This window comes from Camellia sinensis, chromosome 9 (genome assembly GCF_055761805.1).
Source record: "Camellia sinensis isolate YWXY chromosome 9, ASM5576180v1, whole genome shotgun sequence".
Classification (NCBI taxonomy): Eukaryota; Viridiplantae; Streptophyta; class Magnoliopsida; order Ericales; family Theaceae; genus Camellia; species Camellia sinensis.
This window is the reverse complement of record NC_138969.1, coordinates 555404-562635: the sequence shown is the minus strand read 5'-3', so window position 1 is coordinate 562635 and position 7232 is coordinate 555404.

The following is a 7232-nucleotide window of genomic DNA, read 5'->3' as shown; positions in this document are numbered from 1 at the left end:
TAGGTGATTCTTATTGTGAGTATCCCCTTATACTCATCTTGATTTTATGCCTTAATCAAGATATAAGTAATCATTAAAAGCAAAGCTTACCCTTATACCCCTGCAGACAACATATGTTGCAGATATCACTCTCACCATAGGAATGGGTAGGAATTTTAATCCCTTGGGGATTTCTGGCGAGCCATACATAACTTAGTTGTCCCTTTGAACTTAGTTCTTGGGATCTCCAGTCATATAAGTAGGGTTACCATTGTGACGACTCTTATGTAATAGGCTTTAATCCCATCCCCTTTGATGAACTATACACTAGCTCTTTTGTCAAACCTTTTGTTAACGGATCCGCAATATTCTCTTTAGATTTTATATAATCTATTGAGATTATTCCGTTTGACAACAATTGTCTTACGGTATTATGTCGACAACGACTATGTTGTGACTTACCATTATACATATGATTCTGTGCCCTGCCTATTGCAGATTGACTATCACAATGAATGCAAATAGCTGGCACAGGTTTTGGTCACATTGGAATGTCTTCTAAGAAGTAACGAAGCCATTCTGCTTCTTCACCTGCTTTGTCTAAAGCAATGAACTCAGATTCCATTGTGGATCGTGCGATGCAAGTTTGTTTCGTGGACTTCCAAGAAACAGCAGCGCCTCCTAGAGTAAAGACATATCCACTAGTGGATTTTGAATCTTTAGTATCCGATATCCAATTGGCATCACAATAACCTTCGAGTACTGCTGGATATCGAGTAAAGTTCAAACCATGATCACGAGTAAATCTTAGATATCTAAGAACCCGAATGATCGCTTTCCAATGGTCTTCTCCAGGGTTACTAGTGTACCTACTCAATTTACTGATAGCATAAGCTATATCAGGACGAGTACAATTCATTAGGTACATTAGGCTTCCAATGATTTGGGAGTATTTTAACTGAGACACTGCATCACCTTTATTTTTCGATAAATAAAGACTGATGTCTACAGGTGTTCTAGCTAAATTCAAATCATCCTTGATAAATTTATCAAGCATTTTCTCAATATAATGAGATTGAGATAATGCATATCCGTCAGATGTTTTAGTAATTTTCATTCCTAATATAACATCTGTGACCCCCATATCTTTCATATCAAATCTTTTGTTAAGCATCTGCTAGTTGATTTGATCATGTTTTGACTGCTTCCAATGATAAGCATGTCATCCACATAAAGACAAACTATGACATTTCCTTGGTCAGTGTTTTTAACATAGACGCATTTGTCACATTCGTTTATCTTAAACCCATTAGTAAGCATTGCGTAATCAAATTTTTCATGCCATTGCTTAGGTGCTTGTTTTAATCCATAAAGGGATTTTACAAGTCGACAAACTTTCTTTTCTTGCCCTGATACTACAAACCCTTCGAGTTGTTCCATATAGATCTCTTCATTTAGATCACCGTTTAAGAAAGCTGTCTTAACATCCATTTGATGTATTTCTAAATTAAACAACGCTGCTATAGAAATAAGCATGCGAATAGATGTTATTCTTGTCACAGGGGAATATGTGTCAAAATAGTCCAGACCTTCCTTTTGTCTGTAACCTTTAACAACAAGTCTTGCTTTATACTTGTCAATTGAACCATCTGCTTTCATTTTTCTCTTGAATATCCATTTATATCCAAGAGGTTTAGAGCCTGGTGGAAGATCCACCAATTCTCAAGTATGATTTTGCATAATGGATTCAATTTCATTATTAACAGCCTCTTTCCACAAAGGTGCTTCAGGACCTGTCATTGCTGCCTTAAAGCTTTGAGGTTCATTTTCTAACAAGTATGTCAGAAAATCTGGACCAAAGGATTTTGATGTTCTTGCTCTCTTACTTCGTCTTGGTTCATCATTAGTTAAATCCTGTTGGTCTAGACTATTACTAGTCTCTTGACTTTGTGTACAATCATAAGTTCTTTTCTGTGAACTTAATTCCTATCCTTTCTTGAAAGGAAAGACATGTTCAAAAAACACAGCATTCCTTGACTCTATAATAGTGTTCATATTTATATCAGGTATTTCTGATTTATAAGTCAGAAACCGATATGCACTACTATTCTGAGCATAACCAATAAACACACAGTCTACTGTTTTTGGTCCAATCTTAGTCTTTTTAGGAACAGGAACTTCAACTTTTGCCAAACACCCCCACACTTTTAAGTATTTGTAAGAAGGCGGTCGACCTTTCCACAATTCATAAGGAGTGCTGTTGGTTTTCTTGTGGGGTATTCTATTAAGAACATAATTAGTAGACAATATTGCTTCCCCCCACAAGTTCTGTGGTAAGCCTGAACTTAGTAACATGGCATTCATCATTTCTTTGAGGGTTCTATTCTTCCTTTCAACAATTCCATTTTGCTGTGGAGAATAAGGGGCTGTAGTTTGGTGAATAATGCCATGTTGTGCACAAAATTCATTGTGCATCATATTCACCACCCCTATCACTTCTAATATAAATCAATGAATTTTAAAACAAATTCAAGAAAAAACCAAAATAATTATGACTACTCAAGTCAGAATTAATGTTTTGACAAAATTATATCCTCATAAATTTTTTTTCCTAAGAATCAAACAATTCAAAAACCCATTTGATTGTATACATTCTTGCAACTCAATAACAAATAAATGTCACTGTCACAAAAATATTTGTGACAGAAGAAAATTAAATTATCTCAACTAATGCAAGAGATACACCCCCATATTAATAAAATGGTTCATGGTTTAACAAATTCTACTACGCAAGTAAAATAATTATTAATGACATCTCATGTCACATAATTCAATAATCAACAAAAAAGATTTCTTAAATTACTTCCCAATTAAACGGACCGATATAATTACATACATCTTCATGTTTAAATTTCTCTGGTGTTTAAACACCCATTCAAAATTGATTAGAAATATTCAAATTAACCTGCTTATGTCCAAAGTCAACATAATAATTTATCATTCCAAATCACTTGAAATTATTGTTAAGAAATAACTTGAGTTGATATCATACATGCATATCAAACGCATCAACTAAAAATAATGAATTAACAAAATAAATTAATCATGCATGATCCCATCACTTGCATCATGAAATAAAAGGATTCTCAACTCATAAATAAAATCCAACGCATTTAAACTTTAAACTTCAAAATGACAAAACATGCCTTCATTTAATAAGTTTGATTTGTACATAAATAAACAAATTAAATATGCATTAAAATGTTCTTGTTAATATATATATATATATTTCGACTCAAGTGCAGAAACAATTCAAGACTATGAATCCACATTGTAATAAAAATAAAATTAGTTTGTAAAACTAATATTTTACTCTAGAAACAAATTCTTCCATGTATATTCACGATGAACTATGATAAAGTCAAAATAATAAACACCTTTTCACAAAGAGTTCAAAAATAAGTAGTCTACCAAACGAAACCGTAAGTTACTTACAAAATTAATAGATTGTGACCGAGTCACAAAGTTACATGATTGATTAACAAAATTAATTTTCTAGTTACTAAAACTAGAAAATAAATTACAATACAAAACAATTTTATTTTCCTTGTTACTAAAACTAGTAAAATAAAATACCGAGATAATATCTGATTACAAAAATCAGAAAACCAAACCACAAATTAATTTTCTAATTACTTAAACTAGAAAATAAATTATAACACAAAATCATTTTATTTTTCTTGTTACTGAAACTAGAAAATAAAATATCACAAAACTATCTGATTACAAAAATCAGAACAAACACAAAATAATTTTCTAGTTACCAAAACCAGAAAATAAATTAAAACACAAAATAATTTTATTTTCTTTGTTACTAAAACTAGAAAATAATATAATTTTATTTTCCTTGTTATTAAAACTAGAAAAATAAAATACCAAAATAATTTTCTGTAACACCAAGTAATATTCTGCAATTGTTAATGACACCAGTATATTACTATTAGTTGTCAAAGAAAAGAGACAGTATATTACTACTATCTGTCAAATAGCATAAATCACTATTTGTTTTTCCAACCAGAATATTAGTTTGAAAACACAGAAAATTAAATACAATGAAGATACCAAAAACGATTCTGTCTTAAGATTGTTGGACAATCTTCACTGTATTTAAAATGATTAAATTCTGTTGTGTACAAAACAATAACAAGAATATAAAGAAATAAAGAAAAGGAGAGAATTTGTTTGATTACAAAAATCAAACTCGAAATAAAAATAAATAAATAAAACCACAGATTTTATTTTGTTACAAAAACAAAAATAAAATCTGATTAAATAAACAAATAAAAAACAGAATAAAATTAAACAACTTACATGGTTAATTTATTTGAATAACTTTTCTGATCAAGTCCAGTGTTTAACACTGTGTCCTTAAGACAGATTCCACCTCTCCACGGTGCTTTCAGAATTTGGACGTCTATCTCCCAGGATGAAATGATCTTACCACAAACAATAGCAGCACTACAAATTGTTTGTCTTACGATCACACTAAGTGTTTACACTCTTTCTTTCACAAATAAAATGCAGCAAGATGAAGAATATTTAAAGCAGAGGATGGAGTACGAAAATTCTGAATTAAAAACATCAAATGAGGGTGGTCCTATTTATAGATGTAAAGGTGGCTCTTGGTTTTAAATTGAACAGGTATGATACCTGTTGGTTTTGAATTCAAACAGATTTGATTCTGTTAATAATTCAAACAGATAGCAAAAAACGGGAAGGGCCCTGTTTGGGTGTGCATTAATTCCAAACTAGTTTATTTCTGTTTGAAAACGAGAAGGGCCCTGTTTGGATGTACAGAAAATCCAAATCAGTTTAATTTGAATTCTGGATTTTATTTTACCAAAAATAAAATTAAATTCAAATGTTTTTGGCCCAAAAAGATTAGTATTGGGCCGAACAAGCCCAACCCAACCACACACCCGCGCCCAGCCCAGCCGGACGGCGGCGCGCGTGTGGTGATTTTTGGATCCAATGGGTCTAGCCCATTTTGCCCATAACCTCTCCATCTAAAACATTTGGGTACCCCTTGGGGCCCACCCCAAGTACCAAACCCATGCCTTATAAACCCTTTCAAAACTTCCCACCAAATCAATGTGGGACAAGTCAATTTACAACCTTAAGGAATTTCTACCAAAACTCCATTTCCATGGAGCACACTTTGGCTTCAATTTCCCATTCACTCGGTAATGGTTTTGAGCAACCAAATATACCACGTGAATCACAACGCGGCATAGAACGCGTTACCACTTTGACCCGAGTAAATCGACGCTCGGGGCCCACCTAAAAAATAGACCAAACTTGAGAAAAAATTCTGGTTTTACCCAGAATTTTTCTACCATTTCCAACAGATTTAACTAGGGTAGGACGAGGGGCAAACCTCGGGTGTGTGCATTGACTCCACAACACACACACCATTTAAGTTAGAGAATGTAACTGTCCGAATTTGACCCCATACTCAAAACTTGGATACGGTTCGTCTAACACTTAGAAGGCTGTCCTAAGACCACTGCACCAAACTCCTGAGAATTGGCCTTGAAGAGTGTAGAACCTAAGACCTCAAGACTTATGTCTCAAAATCTTACCAAAGTGTAACAACCCCTTGGGAATTATCATGTACATATATTGATAATAAAGAATAAACCCTAAATCCACCTACCCACCAACCCCGGGAGAAGGGCGAGGGGCCATGATGATTCAGAACAGAAAATAATGGCCTCTTTTTTCTTTTCTTAGGAAATCTGTGTGCCATGCCATGTAATAAAAAAAAGTTCTAAAATTGTTAACAAAAGAAAGAAACAATTCCATAAGAATTGGGATCTGTAATAACTAACAATAATAATAATAAGTGAAAATTTCATCCGTCTAAAACTTGAAAAATAATTACAAAATAACGATAAATTTTATCAATATTAATAATTAAAATTATAAATTTTTCTATACATATGTAATAACTTTTTCAAATTGCCTCTGATTGGTAAATTCCCCAATCAGAATGCATTTTTTGACTTTTTATAAAAAAATGTGCAAAAAAATGGAAATATAATGTAACAAAAAAAAAATAAAAAAATAAATGTATACTTATATAGTGTATCCCAAATAAGGCCGCCCACACCCACAACCACATGAGATTATCATTAAAGTCGTCCCATCCTAGCAGCTAGCATCCCCTCGCTTGACCAACCGACGTTAATGAATGAAGCCCCTCATGATTTTACTCTCACTCACCCCTATTTCCTTTGATTCTCTCTCTTTCTCTCTCTCTCTTCCTCTCTGTCTAATATATTTATTTAATTAAATTAAATGACCCTTTCAACAGAAAGGAACACATAAGAAAAGACAGGACCTAAATACACTACAGGAAATTCAGCTTTTAACGGCGTTTAAAAAACGCCGCTATAAGTGTCAAAAACGCCGCTAATTCTTTTTGCGACGCTTAGCACCAAGCGCCGAGGACGCGGCCGTCGCTATAACTTTATGACGTTTTAAAAACGTCGTTATATTAGTATAGGCGGTGTCTTACTTGACAATATCATGGCGTCATTATGATATTTTGCGACATTTTTTAAACGCCGTCGTATCTTTTTTAAAAAATCTAATATTTAAGGTTTAAAGTGGCATTTTTTAAAAAACGCCATGATATCTCCTTTTTATTTTTTTATTTTTTTAAAATTGTGCTAATTTATGTGATTAAACTAAAAACTAAAAAAATACATATAATAAAACTGAATAACACTAATATGAAATAACAACTTACATTTAAATAACAAATGCATCATTAATTCACTTTCCCATTCACCAATCACCATTACCCACAAAATAACATATCCACTGTAACGCCCTAAAAATTAACCCATTATATATCATTGACATGCATTATTTAAAGAAGACATTTTATTAATTCATTCATCAGAGTATTACTAAATAATCGAATAAAATGCCCTACAGGCTTACATCTTTCCAAGCCAACACTTGGATACAAAATAATACGAGTTCTAACTCAATACAAGAAAAGCCCTAGGCTTGAGTGTTTACATGTACTAACAAATAAAAGCAAACAACAGAAAAATAGTCTTCAGAATCCAAGTCCTTCCAAGCTAAGTCCTTGGAGGTAGCTTATCCCCTGAACCTGAAAATGATGTTCCCATAAAGGGTGAGCCACAGCCCAGTAGAAAAATACTAAACCACATATAAGT